This window comes from Anarhichas minor, unplaced genomic scaffold, assembly GCF_050575085.1.
Source record: "Anarhichas minor isolate MPS153535 unplaced genomic scaffold, ASM5057508v1 ptg000020l, whole genome shotgun sequence".
NCBI classification, from domain to species: Eukaryota; Metazoa; Chordata; class Actinopteri; order Perciformes; family Anarhichadidae; genus Anarhichas; species Anarhichas minor.
The window spans coordinates 4,512,312-4,532,110 of record NW_027466466.1 but is presented as its reverse complement, the minus strand read 5'-3'; the positions used below and the strand labels follow the sequence as shown (position 1 = coordinate 4,532,110).

The following is a 19,799-nucleotide window of genomic DNA, read 5'->3' as shown; positions in this document are numbered from 1 at the left end:
AATAAAGTATCACAATGGTGTTATTGCAGCATAGTGGCATGTAGGACAGCCACACAATGAGAGACATTGAGATTTGTGATCATGAGCAGTTTGAGATCTGTAAGTGGAGGTATGTAAGTTGATAATCTAAATTTATAATCCTCCGCATCCTCACAAAGACCACGGCAAGAACTGTTCATCTGATCAAGACAGCTTAAAGTTGAAACTAAATGGAGACTTCCTGCCGGTAAGGTCGCTTTTTACACCGAACCTGTTGAGTCATTTACAAAGAAATCTATTTTGTTGGCGGTTCGTTTGGGCTGGCCTGAAAGCTGTGGATTGAACTCTCATGCTGACCAAGAAACCAGACCGAGACCAACTGGGAGGAAAGGTCTCAGTCCACTTCCACACTCAAAGTTCAAAGCTACCACAAGGAACTTTCATTTTGTGTTGATTTTGGCGGTCCCTGCGGACAAAAGCACCAGAGTCCATTTAGAAAATCTCTCATTTAACTGCAGCAGGGTGTGACCTGCAGTGAAGTCAGGTCTGGGTCTGTCTGTGATGGGCTGGTTGCTGCCAGAGGCTCCACTGGAGAACCTGCATGACATCGTCTGATTTCAAGTGATGTCCCAGTGGCACCGATGACAAGCATTAAGAACGCCTATGAAGAAATAGACAATCTTCTACAGACGGAGGGTCTAGTTTACTTCTGTAGGTCATATAGAGTCATCACATGAGTGCATCAGCATGTGAGTGTGGGGTCTTTCCCTGATCATTCAGACAGCAAAAAGTCTACTGTGAGTGTACCCTACTTTGTGTACTTTGCCAGTTCATTTACTCCATTAAAAAATATAATAGCGATCCAACAGTTATCCGCCTTGTATTGCTCTACAAGATGCTCTTTTTCATTCTTTAAGTATAGCTGTAAGTGGAATCATCTAACTCTGTCAAAGAAAGAGAAGATTTCATATACTTATGGACTTCATATCCATGGCTGTGAATGACCACGCATTATTAAGCTGACGAGGCAAGATTTCAAGTTGGACAAGTAGAATGAACCTGACACAACGAAGCCATAAAACTACTGGGAGGAGTTCAGCTTTGGTCCACAGTAGTAAACACATAATGGCCGACAAACAACTCTCCGTCACTGCTACAACCTCACACATACACACACTATGTACACACACATTAACATCCGAAAGAAAAGCTTGTTTCCTCATCCCATTAACTCTCACAAACACACAGTTGAATAACTTCGCTGCACAGCAGCATATGGACTTTGTACGGAGCCTTGTGCAAATTAATCAACACACATTACAATTCTGAACACAATCTTACGTTTCTCTCGTTAACGCAACATCTTAACCCCAGCCCTCCAGCCACGCTCTCCGACCGTACGCGTTCATCTCAGGCATGAGGACTTGACGGCTTGTTAGATTTTCTGTAACGCTGCTACAGATATTCGTGATTTGCTCTTGTTAACCTTAAAGCAATATTTCAGCGCGTTGCAGCGCTGTGGTGTAGATTTTGGCAGGCACACGCCCACGGGGGTCCATAAATAATCAGCTGCATATGTTAGCTGTCCTGGTTGAGAGTGGTGATGTATTGGAACTCGCCTTCGCTTTGGTTTTCTTTCAGAGGGGAAAATCACAATTCAAGTGCGTACAAAAAAACAAAACAAAAAATTACTTCCAGCTGGATTATAGGGTTTTGGTTGGTGTTGTTGTTGCTTCTTGCCCCTCTTGAAAAATGATTAAAGTTTATTCAGACAGACGAAAAATAAATAACAGTAAAATTATATAATTATTAATATATAAAAACACCGAAAATATATAACATGAAATAAGTAACTTAAATAAATGAGGGGAGAACAATAAATACTGACAGAAAAATAAGGAGTAAAATATTAGGCTAAAAACATAATTAGGACCATCCCACTCAAACAAAAACAGCTTATGAAAGTTGTTTACAAAAGAAATTCTAGCTGTTTGAAGGTATGGATGAAGAGGATTCCTCTTCTCCTTGACCCTACTAATGTTGACCGGTCGCTGCAGCTCATGCCAAGCGCACGCTGGAGAATGAAAATACTGTTGCACTGTGAAATATCAGTGTCGCTCATATCATCCAGCCACAGCCGGAGACCTGCTGCTGCTGAATAAATATTCGGTCGGACTGTGTTACCGCCGGGGTCCCCCCGATACTGCTGTTAAACAGCTTTTGCTTCAGGCATGTGGAAGGGACGCCCCTGGGCCTGGGGGTCAGAGAGGGCGTGAGAGCACAGGCAGGCCTGGCCAGGAGAGACGGAGGGATGGAGGGATGGAGACGGAAGGGATTGCATCTCTGCGCTCCGAGGCAGCAATCCAATACTGTAAACACTCCCCCCCCCACCCCCAACCTGGGAGACATGACCCCTCAGAGGACGCCGAGAGGAAATTTTCAGAAGAGTTCACGAGGTCGCCAACAGCAGAGTCCATCTCGACAAGTCGTTTAGTGCTTGGTCATAAACTCGCAAGATCCCCCCCCTTGCTCGCTTAAAAGTCCTGAAACACTGCTACTTCCTGGAAAATGTGGCATCTTCATTGGCGACCTCACGCTGCACTAGTCCAACCGATGAAGACGTCCCTGTGGCTAAGGGCTGAACTCTCCCCCTCGTTTCCTGTCAACTCTACTGACATTCACTAATAAAAGGCATCACATGTCAAAATAACAATTCAAAAAAGTCAACATTTTTCAACAATCGTACCCATGTGGCTGATGATCAAACTGCTCTTTTCTCCAGAATTGATCACCAAATCATTTGTTTACTGTTTACAGTCACATCCTGTCATAGTGTTTGAACATTAAACACTGATACTATCCCATGAGACCTCCGAGTGTCAAATATGTGGCCACATGTCATAAACAACTTTTTGCACGTCGTATAGTCCTAGTATCTGAGACCAGATACTCTCTTTTTCAGTCACTGAATTGTCACAACGCTCTAGAAGCGTTCCTCCCAACATAATACATTATCTGATCCGTCTGAATTAACATCATTTTTTATAGAGAGACTCAATGTGACTGCAGCGCGAGCCCCTCCGGGTTAAAAACCATATAATGAGCGGCATTTTATGGAGTACAACTCACCCACTGAGTCAGTATCCTAACTGTACAAAGCCGATGATATGACTCATCACTTTGTACAAGCAGCAGGCTGTCAGCGGATTTTAATTAAGCGAAGATGTGTCTTCATAAGCTGTTGCAAAAGCAGCAGAATTACCATTTGCTGAGCCGCAACTACTACAGCAACTTTTCTGGCTGCGACGTTCCGACTGAGGCTCTGTGGCAACGACAAGCAGCAGCTCATAAAGTACTGCTGAGTTATCAAGGTGACTAGTTATCATAGCTGGCCTTCCAAGTCCAAATTAGAGACATAAACCACAGATAATGGAGGACAGCAAAGTTAGCTGACCTGCTGGATTATCTTGACCACGAATATCCTGGTCATATTTCACATCCAAACCAAACATCTGCCTGTAACAAGTTGGGGATGACTTACGCTCGGAGACCAAAAAGTTAGAAGGTTAGACTTATCTAATAAGAATATGTCTTTGAAGCAGTTCTGCGTTTGTGCAACTAAAAGTACCAATCTGAAAAACAAGGATTAGTTTTATTTGCCAGGACTTCTTGGCACAGACTGACAGGACATATTTCATTATATCTGTTGCTGATGCCAGTGCTAAGAGAAGTGATAGCTTCCATCAAAAGCCTCGCATCCCAAATTTCAAGTCGTTTGGAGCGTTTTCACTCAACTTGTACTCGATACACTTTTTATTTCTGGAACCTGAAAACGGCCAACTGTCTTCTCACATTCTCCGTTTGTTTATTCAAGCATAAGCTTTCCACCACAGGGCACTAGAGAACTGATAACACATTCAATGGAACATTTTTTACTACTATTATTCCGATTGAATGGCTCTGCTGTTACCTAACTACAGTCCTGTCAGTAGAGGGAAATGCAGGAATGATAGGAAGTAGGGATATGTAGTCTTCAGCAGCTTCTCTCACGTAGGTATGTCACGATAAATGTAGTAGTCCACACCAATACCAGTGAAATTCCACCATTCCTAATACCCTTTTTTCGACAGCATGGTAATAAACCAGAACAAAACAATAAGTCAACATAAACTCCTTAATTACCCTTTGCATACTGGTATTTGCTAATTCATTATTAATCCCAGATGATCCGCCTCATGTTTCTTGCTAAAAAACCTTTTTTTGTTTATAGATTACCCTTGAAAACATTGTTCACAGTTTAGCATCATCAGGGACATTTTCTATTGTCCCCGGGGACAATTGGATTGGGGACAATTGGATGACAGGAAAATGTTTCGAGCCCCGATCCCAGGTACCTAAAACTGCGGTACTGTACAAAAACGAGTCCATCACTTCACCATCAGGTCACATTTTTTGTCTTACAAGTTTTCTGTAGTTGAAATATGCAAATGAGGCTTTATATTATGCTAACTTTTGGTGCATTTAGGAGAAATCTACAGAAAATAGACACACTGTAGTAAAATATATACCTAAATGTATATGTTTGACATTTTTCTTTCTGGTCGTCTGAAAGAAGGCATATTATTGAAGCTAAATGAACCACACTCTCTAAATTGACCAGTGCATGAAAAACAATGTTTTCGCCTGGGGTGTCTCGCCTCAACTCAAAAAGGTGTAACACACCAAAACCAGCAACATCTGTCCAAAAAGATCCCTCCTTAAACCGTGAGAGACCGGGAAAAGAGAGAAACATGTGATATGCATACTAATCCCGTCTGTGTTTCTGTGTGTGAAGGAGAGCTCCAAAGATTGTGAAAACAAGTTCCATTTACGGTGATAAAAATCTGGCTGTGCCGTATATATCGGCCCCCATTCATTTCCCTGAAGGACCTCTGGAGTGGGGTAACACTCAGCTCTACATCTCACTCACAGAGAGAACCAGATGTTTAAACTGCTCGCTGCATTCGAGCGGTAATCCCCTCCGCCGTGTCATTGCGGCTGACGCGGTCTTTTCGCCAGCAGGCACACGGTTCACGTAAACAAGACGTCAGCAGACTTGAATGTAAAAGGCATTATCAACACGCAAAAGTCAAACATCCGGCTGTCTAATTGCGCCGCGGACTGGGAAGTAACTCCTTGTGTGTTTCGGAAACGCGTCCAGAAGAAGTTGACAGAGCTGGATTGACACAGCACATGTGCACACGTGTGAGCGTCCATGGGAGGAGGGCAACCTAGGGCACGGGCTTGAATGGAAACGTGTGTCTTCGCATGTGTGCGTGTGTGTGTGTGTGTGTGTGTGTGTGTAGGGGTACAGAGTGCTCTGGCCCTGTAGCCTGGTTTTTCCAGCCTGCAAAATGTGGAAAAAATGCGCTCTCACTCCAAGCGCGAAGCAAAGTGCCAGAAAACACTGAACCGGGGACAAACACATAAAAACCCACGGCTCCATTAGCCATGTTCAAGCTTAGCCTGGCACGGCTCGGTTTGGTTCCCTTCAGGCGGTGTGAGATTCCAGATCAACAGCTGCACATAATTCCAAATCCACTCTTGGGACTTCGGCAACGGCAGATCTGTAGATGTATGAGGGCGACATCGCTGATTAAACCACATCTGATTCGTAATAAAAGCCCTATTGTCTGTATCTTAATCTATGTGAACAGCTCTAGTGGCTCCGCTTCATAACGGCAGACGACATCTTCCATTCTTTTATGCACTGATGTCTCCTGCTGTACAACAATGAGAACGTATATTTTTGCACAAGACTGACAACGTTTAGTTGATTGCAATCTAACATGTCAAAGCCTTGATTTCGGTGCATGTGAGCTCACACAGCTGTGACAGTTTACAGTGTAACAGTGTGAAGAGTGGATCTAATCATGGGGGCTGGAATGCGACCTCTCACCCCAATGGCCCTCTGCAGCCGCCTTATCTGATTGGTCTGTCTAGCGCGATAATCACTTCCAGATTCTGAACGGGGCCGCCAAAAAACTGGAGGGATGGGGGACGGGGGGGGGGGGACCGGGGCTGCAGAATCCAGCAAGCTGTGCTGTGTAGAAATCTCAGCGAATGATTTTTAAGATAACACGACTCAATGTTCGTGGTATTTTCATACCAATGGAGTCTTACCATAACATAATGCACAGGGTTGACTTTTCAAACTGTGCCGCCATGCTTTTTCTCCCCCAATTGCAACAGTGAAGCGTTTAGAATGTGACTGGCTTCTTCTTCACAGGCACCCATGATATCACAGTATCCACCGGACTGATGGGAAATTGCATCACGAAACAATTCGGACTGATGGCCATAACAAAAACAACAGTAGTATCATTACATCATCCAGGTGGACTTTTGTGTTCCGAGGATGTAATTAAAACATTTCAAATACTTAAAAACACTTTTTATACCTTTTCCTTTCCAAGAAAAAGCAGCACGTGTTATGCGACGTGGGTATGTATGTCCAAGCTCTGACTGCATGACACAGAAGCGGCCATTGTTTTTTCTTTGCTCATAGTAATCATAACAAAATTTCACAGCTAATTTGATCACTGTATATAAAAGCAACTTGTAGCGAGCCACAAGGAAGCCACATACATGGGAAAAATGTCCTTCTTTTGTCAGCAACAAAACAAAACAATCCCTGTGGTCCTGTCAGTGTTATTGGGGGTGAACTTGTTCTAACACTAAAAAGGAAGACATACAAGCCTCTAATTTGCGATAAGAAGGGAGTTTATTTGGCCGGTTTTCTTATGTAACATGAAACTCCACTTTCACAAGGCCGGAGTTCTGATGATGAACTGAAGCTTTGCACTGCATTCCTGCAGTATGTTACAGCCCAAGTATCCACTAAGTCACTCTTAAACAGCACCACGAGCAGCGATTCCTCACTCTCTCTCTCTCTCTCTCTGTGTATGGCCAGCTCTCCCACATCCACACAAACACACACACACACACTCACTCCACTCTGTATTTCTCTCCATGCTATTTTTTTTCCTGGTTCTGAGCATCAGCATGCAGAGAAAAACCCATCAGTAATCCCCTGCTGCTCAGCTCTGGAACTGCCTGACTGCCCCATGGTAGTTATAGGTCACACACACACACACACACACACACACACACACACACACACACACACACACACACACACACACACACACACACACACACACACACACACACACACACACACACACACACACACACACACACACACACACACAGACGCACAGGCCTTTTCAAAATAATATAAATGTGCACACATCCACAAGCACAAATGCACACACATCTACATGCATGACAATGCGCTTCCTGTAGGTCATTTGCTCTCTCTCTAACACCCACACACACACACACACACACACACACACACACACACACACACCAGTGAGTGACAGAGAAATGCCAGTCTTTATCGCGCCCTGCAGTTTAACCCCTTCTAATCCCTTCAGAGTGGCAGAGCTTTACGGTCAATTCACACTCTTCCGTGCTTTTTATTCCCTCTTTCTGTAGCCTCAAGAGTAATCCCCACAGCAGCTGTGGAAAACATCAGACGTGTGGAATAGACACGTCGTACACATGGACACAACAAACACACACAAGGAGAGCGCACTGATGCACAACGCAGTCACAAAACACTGAGTGGCGAATGTAAAATGACAAACGTATTGTCACAGAACGCACGAACAGAGCTTAAAATCAGTCAAAAGTTGACTTTTGTTTTTTTTGTTTTTCACCGGACTTCATCCCTTGCTCCCGCCATAACTCTGGCCACGTAAAGAGCGTCATTGTCTGCAGCGGAGGGCAACTGACCAAGCTGCTGTACTTGACGACTTGGGAGTGAAAACGGGCCGTCCAAATCAAACTACAGCTTCTTTTTCTTTTCAGAATATACGAAGATAATTCCAACTGGTTCCACATAAATCAACACAAGGCAGAATGAACACAATGTCAGACAATCACCTCCTGTATACCTGCATGGTAACTTCATCACTGTTCACAGTGGTAACATACTGATGGGTGTACTTCATTGATAAAAGCAGAAAATAGCATTTTTGTGAAAATACAGCTTTCATTTCACCCAACGCTACATTATTTAGTTTGTTACAGTGCTGAAACAATTATTTTGCATTTCCACTTTGCACGGCTCTACTCAACTTGACATGCTCTATTTCGGTTTTCTATTAGCAAAAGATGTGGATAGTCACCGGTATTTTTTTTTTGGTAGCACCTCAGTCGAGGTTCCAAGTGAGCTGAGCCCGGACTAGAAGGTGGAGTTAGAACACTGAAGACCACGGATTGGTCAGAGAGAATCGTCACTAGGGTGACACGGGACATCCTGCACAAATCCACCACTAAGTCAAGCTACTGTAAATAGCCTCCACAATCTTTCTATTCAGATAGTCACACAGATTTATAAAAAACAATGGTAGTCCGCAAAACGACAACGTGCACTATGTACACTACGCAACACAGCTAATGAAGTACAGAGATTTCTCTCATTGTTTGCCAATGAAAGGATTCAGTGAGTGTCGCTGTTGAAGATGAAGTCACGGCAGTTTCACGCGGCGAAGCTATGGTGATCAGCTGAGAATCCCGTCTAAACGAAACCAAGAGGAAAACGACATGGAGGAAAGGACCTGGTACCAAAGAGTGAGTCGAGTTGAGCCATGAAGTGGATCGAGGGACAAGTCAGTGAATCGATCAGTCAACTGGCAGCATTGTTCATAATCAATGATCTGATGCTTTTAACATTTATTTTTACACATTCACACTCATGTGTATTGACAAGTAGACTGTTGGTCAATCAAAAATTGAAAATGTCAAATTGGGTTGTGATGGCAATTTTTCATAATTTGCCCCAATTGGGCTAAATGATCTAAAATATAGAAAACTAATAGTTACAGGAAAAGCTTATTGGTTAATTGGTTTTATGTAAAAGAGACAAGAACCTCGGGCAGACCGGACTAAACCCTCAACTTCTATAAGACATCTACTTTAACTCTACTTTATATGCAGACTCAACCATTTCTGAACTCATGGTATCATGTCAAACACACATACAGGCTCAGGAATGCATGAACTGAGTTTATAATAAAGCTCCACTGAAGAAGAAACATGGACTTGAATTCCTCCAGGAGTACACAGGGAAGCCAGTCGACTACATCGGCGCACAGTGGGAAAATGAAATGTTGTGTTCAACAGCCACATAAACTGTTCAGTTTCCTCGGTTTCACAAGAGGAAAGAATTTGAAACAGTGCGTGGAGAGGCATGAAACACACGCACGCACACACACACACACACGCTCAAAAACAAACCCCATAGCTACACACAAAAACACGCTGACTCAAACACACACATATTTCACACAACCAATTTCACAAAACCACACACATAAACGCTCAAACCCCCCCCCCCCCACCACCCCCCACCGCATACACACAGGCACAAGCTGCCATGAATGCACACCCCACACACACAAACACTCCGTTTCTCTCATTAGGGAGAAGGAGCTGCCTGCAGCAGAGCCTCCTCTAGTCAGTCTGCTGAGATCCTTAAAACCAACAGCACTAGTCAGACAGAGAGGGGAGGGGGGAGGGGGGGGGACAGAGCCGTCAGACACTGCATCTACGCTGAAAGAACAGATGAATGGAGGAGAAAGTGGAATCACAAGGAGTAAAGAAAAGGGATGGTAAGAACAAGGTAGATGCAGAGTATTTTCAAATGTACTGATTTGACTTGCCTCTGTAGCCAATAGCAGCTGAGATACAGTATCTGGGATGCGCCAATGAGATAACATGTATGCTTTGCTGGAGCATTAACGCATGTTGATGGTAGGAAATACACTATAAACTGTCGGCTGATTTCTGTTTTTGCTCTCTATCAAAGCGGATATCATCGCGGTGGCAAAGTCCAGGCTCACAGTGACAATGCAAACATGCGGATGTTTAGCAGGTACAATGTTTGCCGTGTTCACCAGCTTAGTGCAGCATGTTAGCATGCTAACATTTGCTGGTTAGCAGTAGACACAAAGTACAGCTGAATGGGATTTTCTTTTAGTTTGGAAGGTATTTAGTCATGAAGCAAAGTGTTGGCACCAGAGAAGGGGATCACCAAAGTCAATAGGATTCACCATCTGGGGACCATGAATGTGCGAACAAAATTTCATGACAAACCGACTGACCAACATTTCCATCCATAAAGCTAAGCGGCTAACGTGGTTAAAAAACTGACCGGTACTGTGAGACGGGTCTGAATGAAAACACCCATGAGACGAAGACAAATCTGAGAAAATGCATGAATTATCTTGAGACTGGACTTGAGTACTACAGCGCCGCCAAAGGTTGCCCAAAAACATTTTTAAAAATGTGAGATCCATACACAAGATGCATATATACTTGGGTTTAACGAGTCAGATGTGAGTAATTGCAGCTTGCTTTCTTCTGCCTGCAACCCGGATAACTCTATAGGACAGTACTGAATGTGTGTGGGCTTACATACTAGGCGTGGGTGTTTTGATGCCAACATACATCAAAGGGTGTGTTGCCCTTAATTGTACAAAATCCAACAAATGTCAGCTGCACCAGTAAGTCTGGTCTGGATGAATAGAATAGTGGGAAAAAACTCAACAAGCTGTCTCATGTTGAAAAACTTGAAAAGACCTTAAATAACTTGAACTTTTATTATCATCTATTTCTGATTTCTCTTTTTGTCAGAGCCTTGTGAATATCCCGAAGGACGAGGAGAAAGCAAAGCAGAGAGAATAAAGAGACGAGGAGAGGATAACACAAAATAATGGCACACAATACCTAAGCTGTGGAGAAAGAGAGAGAAATAGAGATAGGCATAAAAACAGGGAAATAATAGACAGCCCCATTAGGCAGAGGTTATTGAGTAAATTTATCTCACCAGACAAAAGCTCCTCCTGTGGCTGTGTCACTGCTGCCTCCACAAAACTCAACACTTTCTCTCCAATTTCGGTCCATTTGCAACCCCCCGCGTCTGTTAAAAGCCAAATTGCCCGTCTGCATTGCCTTAAAATGGTTTCCCATGCATCATCAGTCTATGGAGGTAGCGGTACGCGGGGCAATTTCTACGGCCGAGGAGAAGCCTGAGCGCCGCCGCTTTCGAACGGTGAAACCTCAAGGTGTTTAAAATGGATTTCAACATGTTTTTGGCCCCGCGGATCTCTTTGCTGTGGGGGAAGTGGAAGCATTTACTACCAACGCTACACCGTTTCTGTGTCTTATCAGCCGCATCCTTCTTCAAGACAGAACGCGGGGGGATGGAGAGCTGGCGTACGAAGACGACGGAAGAAGGGAAACGCAGCTAGATTGGCGGAACCTCGCTCTAGGAGGCCTAAACTGAGAGGAGGAAGTTCATTTCTCAACTCCGGCAAGACTTTCATACATCACAGCCAAGCAAAAGCCGCTACCTTCAAGCAGGAGTCAGCCACCTGTACGCTGTACTTCTGCTCCATCCTGTACTTTACAGTGAGATGAATGGCCACTCGAGATGTCGGACCTCTCTGCACCAGTTTGGTGTAAAGCAGTCAAGCTAAATATTGAAGGGCTTGCGTAGACTGTGTAAGGATACAAAAAAACAACAACACCTGCTTAGGTGTCCTTGAGCAAAACGCTGAACCTGGAAGCTACACTGATAAGACCCAAGAGACACATGAGAGGACGCAACATTCTCTGATCCCATTTCTCACACACACACACACACACACACACACACACACACACACACACACACACACACACACACACACACACACACACACACACACACACACACACACACACACAAAACCTTAAAGCCACTCCTCCTTCACACACGCAGGTTTGTGTTTGACGAAGCACTCAACAAAATGAGATGAGCCTGTGTGTGTGTGTGTGTGTTTGATGACCGGGGGGGGAGGAGTGTCATTATACTCACTGACTCAGCATTTCTGCACCAACTGTCATTCCCTGTCATTCCCCTGCAGTTTCCTCCCTCGCAGGAGGGCCAAGTAGAACCTGCCAGCATCCCTCTCAAAATGTTCAAAAGACAAGATCGATGGCACTCTCTGTTTACCGTATATTTTTCCCCAGCTGGAAGATTGCTTCTGTTGGCAGCATGATGAAACACAAATCGTACAAATGCTTTTGTTTTTGTTTGTTATGGGCCTGTCTCTTTTCTCTTTCTTTCTTTTCTTTGGTTAAAGTTGAGGGATGTGAATATTAACTGGACTCCTGGTGATCTTTGTTTGGCCACACAGCTCTCTGGACGGTTATATCTTTCACAGTTGAGCAAGCCCTCGCTTGGCATTGCAGTGAAAGGGACGTTGCACTTTTAGGATACGAATTGTATTGCAATTATAAAAAATACATACATTCAGCAATATTGAACGCCAGAGTGTTTCTTTTGAATCGCCACTCGAACAATAGTTCTTTTGACCAATATTAAACGAAAACACGTATTTTTAACGTTAGACTAACTTTCGGCTAAATGTATCCGTCCAAAAGTGCAGTACAGAGTCCCTAGCCATGAAGACACCACCTTTACAAGGGAAGAAACTCCACTGTGTAACACCACTGTGCAATCTCGTCATAGTGGTCAAAGACACCATCCGCTTTACAAGATACGGTTTTAAGGGGAATCCAGGAGACGGGCAGCAGACTGATATGGACTTCATGGTCTGCTTCAGCAAGTGAGTCACTCGGTCTCCTTTAGACTCTTTCTTCCCAACCTAGCTTTCTCTCCTCGTTCCTTGACAATCTTAATCGCTTCCAGAAAGACCCAAATTTGAATTGCACAACCTCACCCTCAGTCCCTTTGTTTCCCCTCTCCCTGAGTCCTCTCATCTGAGTCACATTGTCAGGAATACCGTCGCTCTTTCCTCAACTCTGCTTCCAGCTCCCTTTTCTTTCTCTCTCATTCTTCTTATTCCATTCCTCTCTTTTTAAAACCTTGCCTCGGTTGTTTCCTGCATGCCTTTACTCTCTTGACATCCTGTTGCTTTCTCTTTTGTTTATTTCTCTCAATCGAGCCTGGAGCGAATGAATCACTACCTAGGTTCCCGGATATTCTTAAGATTCGATTACAAGGTGGGTTGAAAGATTACCAAATACATTTGTTCATCTTCAGATGGAATGATGTATGGCTACCGTTATACGAAAAACACTATAAATATTGTCTTTTGGATATTTTCATCTTGAGTTCTCTTACATTTTACTTTATTTCCCCAAAAGTTGGATGTAAAGTTACATTTTGACCTTCCAAATTTTTTGTATTTCTTCTTATATCCCTCCTCTGTGTCCACTCTGGTGCTCAACCCCCCCATGCTTCCTTCCTTCCTTTTCTTCGCTCTCTCCTCCGTCTCGGGTCAATAATAACATTTAATAGTCGCACATCTTCAACAGGGTTGCAACGCCAAAGTGGTACCCATCCCTACCACCTGCTAGATTCTCTCTTTTGTTCCGCTTCTCAAACACCGTTGAGCAAAAGCTCCACATGCAGGAAGCCGGACTCGTCTAGTGTTAGATCTTTGGCTCCTCTTGTTCCTTTGGTGTTCATTTGGTGCAAAGCGACAGACATCAGCGCGGCTGTTAAAGGGAAGCCTGCAGTGTGCCGCTTGTGTAAATTCAGATGGTTTCCTCTCTCTGAGACTGTGAAGGAGCGTACTTAAACAGAGGCTTCACCTCAAAGCGCTTTACATGGGCTCGCCTGGGGGAGAAATCCAGACGAACAAGACAGTGCAAACCAATTCCTCTAAAAAAAACAATGTCGTTTTTGAAAATACATATTTTTGGGGGGGGCTTACATCATGATAGAACCTTTCCTGGCGCTGTAGGGCCCAATTTGAGAGTTGTTAGTGGAAAATAACAGCTGGCATTGTTCCTCAAATTAAACATACAGGGTATGATGCCTAGTGGTCCTATCGCCTTATCCTTCCTTCTGTCCAACTTTTGCATTTCCCTCCTCCTCCTCCTCCTCCTCCTCCCCATGGCCTGGGGAAAAGTCGAACCACCAGCACTACAGATACCAGAAGACAAATCTGCATCCAATCGCCATATACGGAAAAAACAAGACCGAAGCTCTCTAACTGTGACCTTGACCCAGCCCTAAATATATACCAGGAGGGAAGGAGGGTGTGTGTGTGTCCGAGAAATACGGGGATGTGCTGATCGGATTAATGTTGCACAAGCACAGGAAACTGCAGACAACTTCAGTAATGTGGGTTTGTTTGGCTACACACACACACACTGATTATTTTGCTGCCTCAACTGTTCAGACAGCACAGAACATAAGGCAGAAATTGGCCATTTGGGACAACAAGCACAAGCTGTATGGTCTGCAGCAGCAGAAAGCCGGTTGCTGAAATTCGTTTAATTGCTGAAAAAACAACGGCAGAATTATCCTCGCTCACACTTGGGTAGGAAATGGCTCCCCCACTCACCCACACGTCGTCGGTCTCGCTCGGAAATGCCGAACGCAGATGACGGCGACAATCAAACGAGCTCCTCGCAAGTCCTATTTTGAACTTGGGAAGCAGGTGTTTGCAATCAAGCGGCGTGCAAAAGTGGCAGCCACCTCGGCGTCGCGGTTACCTGTCACATCTGTGCAGAGTCGGAGCGTCTTTTCCTCTTACCAGAGAAACTGTTTCGATCTGCCTGCCCTGTTTGATCTGCCTTGGCCTTTCACTGCGGAGGCTGCATCAAAAAGGTGCCGGGAACTTGAAAGCGCCATCGCTTCATCTCTCTTTCTCTCCACATCTCTCTCTCTCTCTCCACCTCTCTCTCTCTCTCTCTTTTGCTCTCATCTTCTTTTGTTCAACCTCTTCCTCTGTCTGTTCTGCTCAGACAGAAATTGTGGGATGTAAACACTTTGTCCCTGCCTCATCGGGAAAAAGAGAGAAAAAATAAAAATAAAAACATGGCTCCTCCGCTGTAGTAGCACAAATACTCATGTTGGCGAGAGCTATAACGGAACAATAACCATCTATTGTTATTATTATTACTGTCATCATTGCTATTGTTGTTATTAATATTTTTATTATAATTTACAGTTTTCCTTAAAGGATTGACAAGGATTGTCCCATGCTTATTTACAATTAACAATTAACATATACTGTAGGTGAGTGACTGCCTTTGTCTGCACCTTTACCTCACACACTCAAGCATGTCTCTTCATTTCAATACCGTAGCTCTGAGAAATGAAGCCAACGCGGAAGTGCCAAAAACTGCAGTTCCTTAAACGGCCAGTTGAGCCTGGCTCCAAAAGCGAGTCGATCCCCAAAGTCCTCCATGTTAAAATCAGGCGGCAACTTCTGGTTCTGACAAGTGAAGCCGATGCGGAAGTGTCTGAAAACTTGCATTCTCTCTGCTGACCAGCAGGGGGCGACTCCTCTGGTTGCTAAAAGAAGTATGATTGTATAGAAGTCTATGAGAAAATGACTCTACTTCTCTCTTGATTTATTACCTCAGTAAACATTGTAAACATGAGTTTATGGTCTCAATCTCTAGTTTCAAGTCTTCAATACAGCATGATGTTCATTTAGTAAATTAAGATCCATTTAGAGTCAAATACACCATAAAGCAGAGTATGCTTTAGGGCGGGGCTTACTGTGATTGACAGGTTTCTGCCGCAACGGTGTCTCTGCGTCACACCGCAGTCCAAATATGGTAACATCCGTTTACTGGTTGCAAAAAGTCTAAATGGCGATGGTCGTAATCCAAGATGGCAACAACCAAATCGCCAAACTCAAGACTTCAGAAACCTGTGGGCGACGTCACAGAGACCACGTCCATATTTTGTAACAGTATATGTATGATAGCTGTCAATGTTAATACTTCGGTATTCCGTTACGACCCCAATGTGGGAGTCAATATGACAAAAGAAAAATGACAGCATATTAATGACAGTCACACTAATATGCCTCTACTGGTGAGTTTCCACTTTCCTTCCTGTCATGGTTCGTCTCAATCACAAAGGTTCTACTATCCCAGTATCTATACTGGGAGGGAGGTTATCTCCCAGGGGCGATAACTTTTTGTATAAAGTTATTGATATGACTGACATAGCCAGCAGAGGGAGAGTAAAGCCGAGCATGCCTTTTGGTTGTAATCGAGTATGTAGGAATGTCTCACTAATAAACCTTACTGTTATATCCATCTTCAGTCCATCGCTCTGATATTTGATCTTCATGCCGGTCTGAGCTAATCAGATAACTTGCCTTCCAAAAGCAGTTAAAACAACTGGTGTTGTGTGTGGGATTCAAACTGGTATTTTGCCATTTAATATCAGTTTACGTGGCAGTCGACAGTCATCAGCCGCTCGATCGGCGAGAGCGCGGCTCTGAGACTGCTGGGCCGGTGCTTCAGCTCCCGCTGGGGCCGCCCATGCAGCATTTTAATGTAAACTCTCAACGCACTATGAATAAAAACTCCTCCTCCTCCTCCTCGGCTAAATGCCATTTTCATTACATCCCATGTCAGGTGTTTCTCAAATGGAATCAGTTTAAACTGCTTTCAATCTGGTTTATTGGCCTTCTAATGCCAACTCTCCTCCTCGGTTCATCCATCACAGGCACTTGAGGTATGAAGCGGCTTGACAGAGACGGAACCGCAGGGTGCATCGCCGATCGTCTAGAGCTCTCAGCTCCGCTAGGATCTAAGCCACTGACACACACACACACACACACTCCCTGTGGTGGTTGGTGTTTTCGTCTAAACACAGCGGCTTTCCAGCGACGGGAGGTGGTGACTCCAAAGAGTCCATTCTCACTTATAAAGTGGCTCATGAAGCTCGATGCCGAGGAAGCTCCAGAGGGAAGAGACTTGGGGCCAACAGTCAACAAAGTCACATCCATGAACACAGAATGAGGCCGTTCACCTAAATACCCCCTTATGAAAAGTAGGACTCTGCAGTCATTTATGCATACACACAATGAGTGAAGTCATCTTATAACTTGCTTTAAATGACTGAACCCTGGTTACTGAGCCCACAGAATGTGCATAAAACATAGACAAGGTGAAAACATAGAGAGCGTGAAGAAAAGATAATCCTCTCAGAACAAATTAATAATAAAAGACTCCAAGAATAAACTAGGTAATTAGGTTACAGGCAGCTCAACGCGCACGCAGCACCGCTGTCGTCGGACTCTGATTCTGACTCATTTCAGGGCTAGAACCTCTATAAAAAAACACTAAAAAACACACACACACAGCACGTGTCAGCGGGTGCAACAGGAACTAATATGTTCCACAGTTGTCATTGTGTCACTTTAACCATGCATGCAGTCACTTCGGATGTCACGCCTCAGCCCCAAAGTGGAGGTGATGTTCAGGGTTTCAGCCTTATCAACGCCTCCCAGCACAGGCACATCATGACACACGCGCTTAAGAGAGAGGGGGAGGCATCTTTCTCCCCCCCCCCCTCCATACATCTCCTCTAGCTCCCACATCATCTCTCTCTCACTCACACGCATACACACACACATCCTCGCGAGTTCAGAGAGAGGAGAGAGATAAGAAGGGAGAGAGGAGATGAGAGGAGATTAAAAACATGCAAAAAGAAGGCTCTCTCATCTCTCACACACACACACACGCACACACAACCTGAAGAGATTTTTCTCGATGTGCTTTGGCAGCCAAACCGGTGGCTTGGCGCCCGTAGTCTCTCGAAATCAGCCCGTCTGCCTCACCTACGCATTTCAAGTCAAAAATTCATAAGGTGACACAAAACTGTCAGAGCATGATGCGACTCCAAAATGACGAAGATGTGTGTGTGTGTGTGTGTGTGTGTGTGAGTGTGAGTGGGTGAGGGGCACACACGCTCGCGCACACACACACACGCGCACACACACACATCTGCACATGCACTCATACACAGGTCAAACACTACATGCACCAATAGACACATTCAAACATTTACATTTTGCATCTAAACAAGCACACAGCCGCATACAGGTACCAACTTGTACACGCACACACACACACACACACGGTCAAGGCCGCATACATGCGCTGATATATGCGCACGTGCACGTGCACGCGCACAGCCAGCGCAAAGAGTGTTTTCAAGTTCAAATTGAGTCTCAAGCGCAGCTGGAACGTTGTTGACATTCATACTGGGTTTAATCAAATGTGTCAGGAATCATCGCAATAAACCACAGCAGCTACCCTAAACCCTAAGCTGGCATCACTGTACCATTGCGACAACGTTCCTATAACACTCCTGCGATGTGACATGTACGATATAGATTAAAGCTCAAGCACGCGGGAGATGATACAAACACCCCCGTGGAGCTCATGGACACAGGCAGCCTATTCATACGGTCACTTTTGCATCCAAAATCCGCAGTTATTTGCCAGCAAAGTGCAGCAATCCTTCACCTTCACACAACTTGAACAATTCCGAGTGAACATACTGAAAAGGGGGGGGGGCGTTAGGTCATTTCGGAGCTGGTGTTCATCCGCAACCTCCTCGTGCGTCTGGCTGCTTCTCCCCGGGTGCGCAAAACAAGCCATGCGATGTTTCCAAGCGCAAAAAAAAAAAAAATCAACAGAAAGTCGGATTTCTCCCGCAGCGCAGAGTTGCTCCGTGTGTGCTCATGTTAGTGACATGAGAGAGGCATCGGAGGGCAATGAGAGGGAAGGGTCTCAGGAGGAGAGGAATGTCACCAACATTTCGGATGAAGGAAAGAATATTAAAAAAGCTCCCAGATGACTAGAGAGACGATTAGCAACCACAACAACAACAAAAAAGTTTGCCTCTACTTACTGATCAAACCTCCCTTCGTGTTCGTCCTCCTTGGCATGTTTTCTCTTTTTAAGGTGTCAGAGTTGCAGCAGAAGACATTTCCATTCCCGGCGGGTTTGTCAGACAGACAGACAGACAGACAGCAGCAGCAGCAGCAGCACCGGTTTCGAAGCTCAGCTCTGCAGTTCCGTGCGCACAGGACAGCAGCGATCAGCATGAATGAGAGGAGAGCTGCGGTTAGACTCCGGCATCCCCTGGTAGAGAGAGAGAGCGGGGGGGAGAGAGAGAGGGAGAGGGAGAGGGAGAGGCGGAGAGGTTAGTGACATAAGTGCGCCCCCTGGCTGCGGACGTGGGTAACGGTGGGTCGCCGGACGCACCGCTCCGTGGTGAGCATAGGTGGCAGCATCGGGCCCGATGCAGGCTCCATGCAGTGTGTTTGAGGCTCATAAGTGACACGATGGAGGTTGTTTTACCGGAATCAGAAATCTGTGATATGTCCCCGATGAAAGGCTGCTCCTATTGAGCTTGATTGATTGCTGTTGTCACCGTGAAAGGCATGCAGAGCGAACTGCTCTGGTTCCACGTCTCCCCGCTGCTCACAGTGTGTTTGTGATTGTTCATGCGTCTGTTTTGTTATGCATCTTTAATGTCAGCGCATGCTCCTGTGTTCATGCACGTGAGAACGTGAGGTTGTGTTTGTGAGCATCTATGAGTGTGAGTGTGTGTGTGTGTGTGTGTGTGTGTGTGTGTGTGTGTGTGTGTGTGTGTGTGTGTGTGTGTGTTTCTTCGACAAAGACCACGGTCTACCGGGAGCTAATTTATAGCTGATCTCCACATCGGAACATCAACTTCACTCTTTTCAGATGTTTGAATCCACTTTGTATTTTGAAGGTAATTTTTAAACAGACACTAATCGTTTCCTTGTCTCATTCGTCAGTTGTCTCAACATTGCTGTGCCCATCTCGAGCGCCCTCAAATAAACTGTGACTTTTTAAAAGAAGGTGACATTGTGAGGGACGGAGCTGGTCGGTGGACTTTCAAA

At 44.9% G+C, this 19,799-nt stretch overlaps 1 protein-coding gene across 1 annotated transcript in view; it reads right to left on the bottom strand.

The window, feature by feature from the left end:
- The window catches only part of LOC142954385 (plexin-A1-like), a gene marked incomplete at its 3' end in the record, with an annotated part of 54,135 nt that extends 35,227 nt beyond the window's left edge, over window positions 1-18,908 (bottom strand). Inside the window, exon 1 of the mRNA XM_076095347.1 lies at window positions 18,779-18,908. The remainder of the gene's footprint in view (window positions 1-18,778) is intronic.
- Window positions 18,909-19,799: the final 891 nt, after the last annotated feature.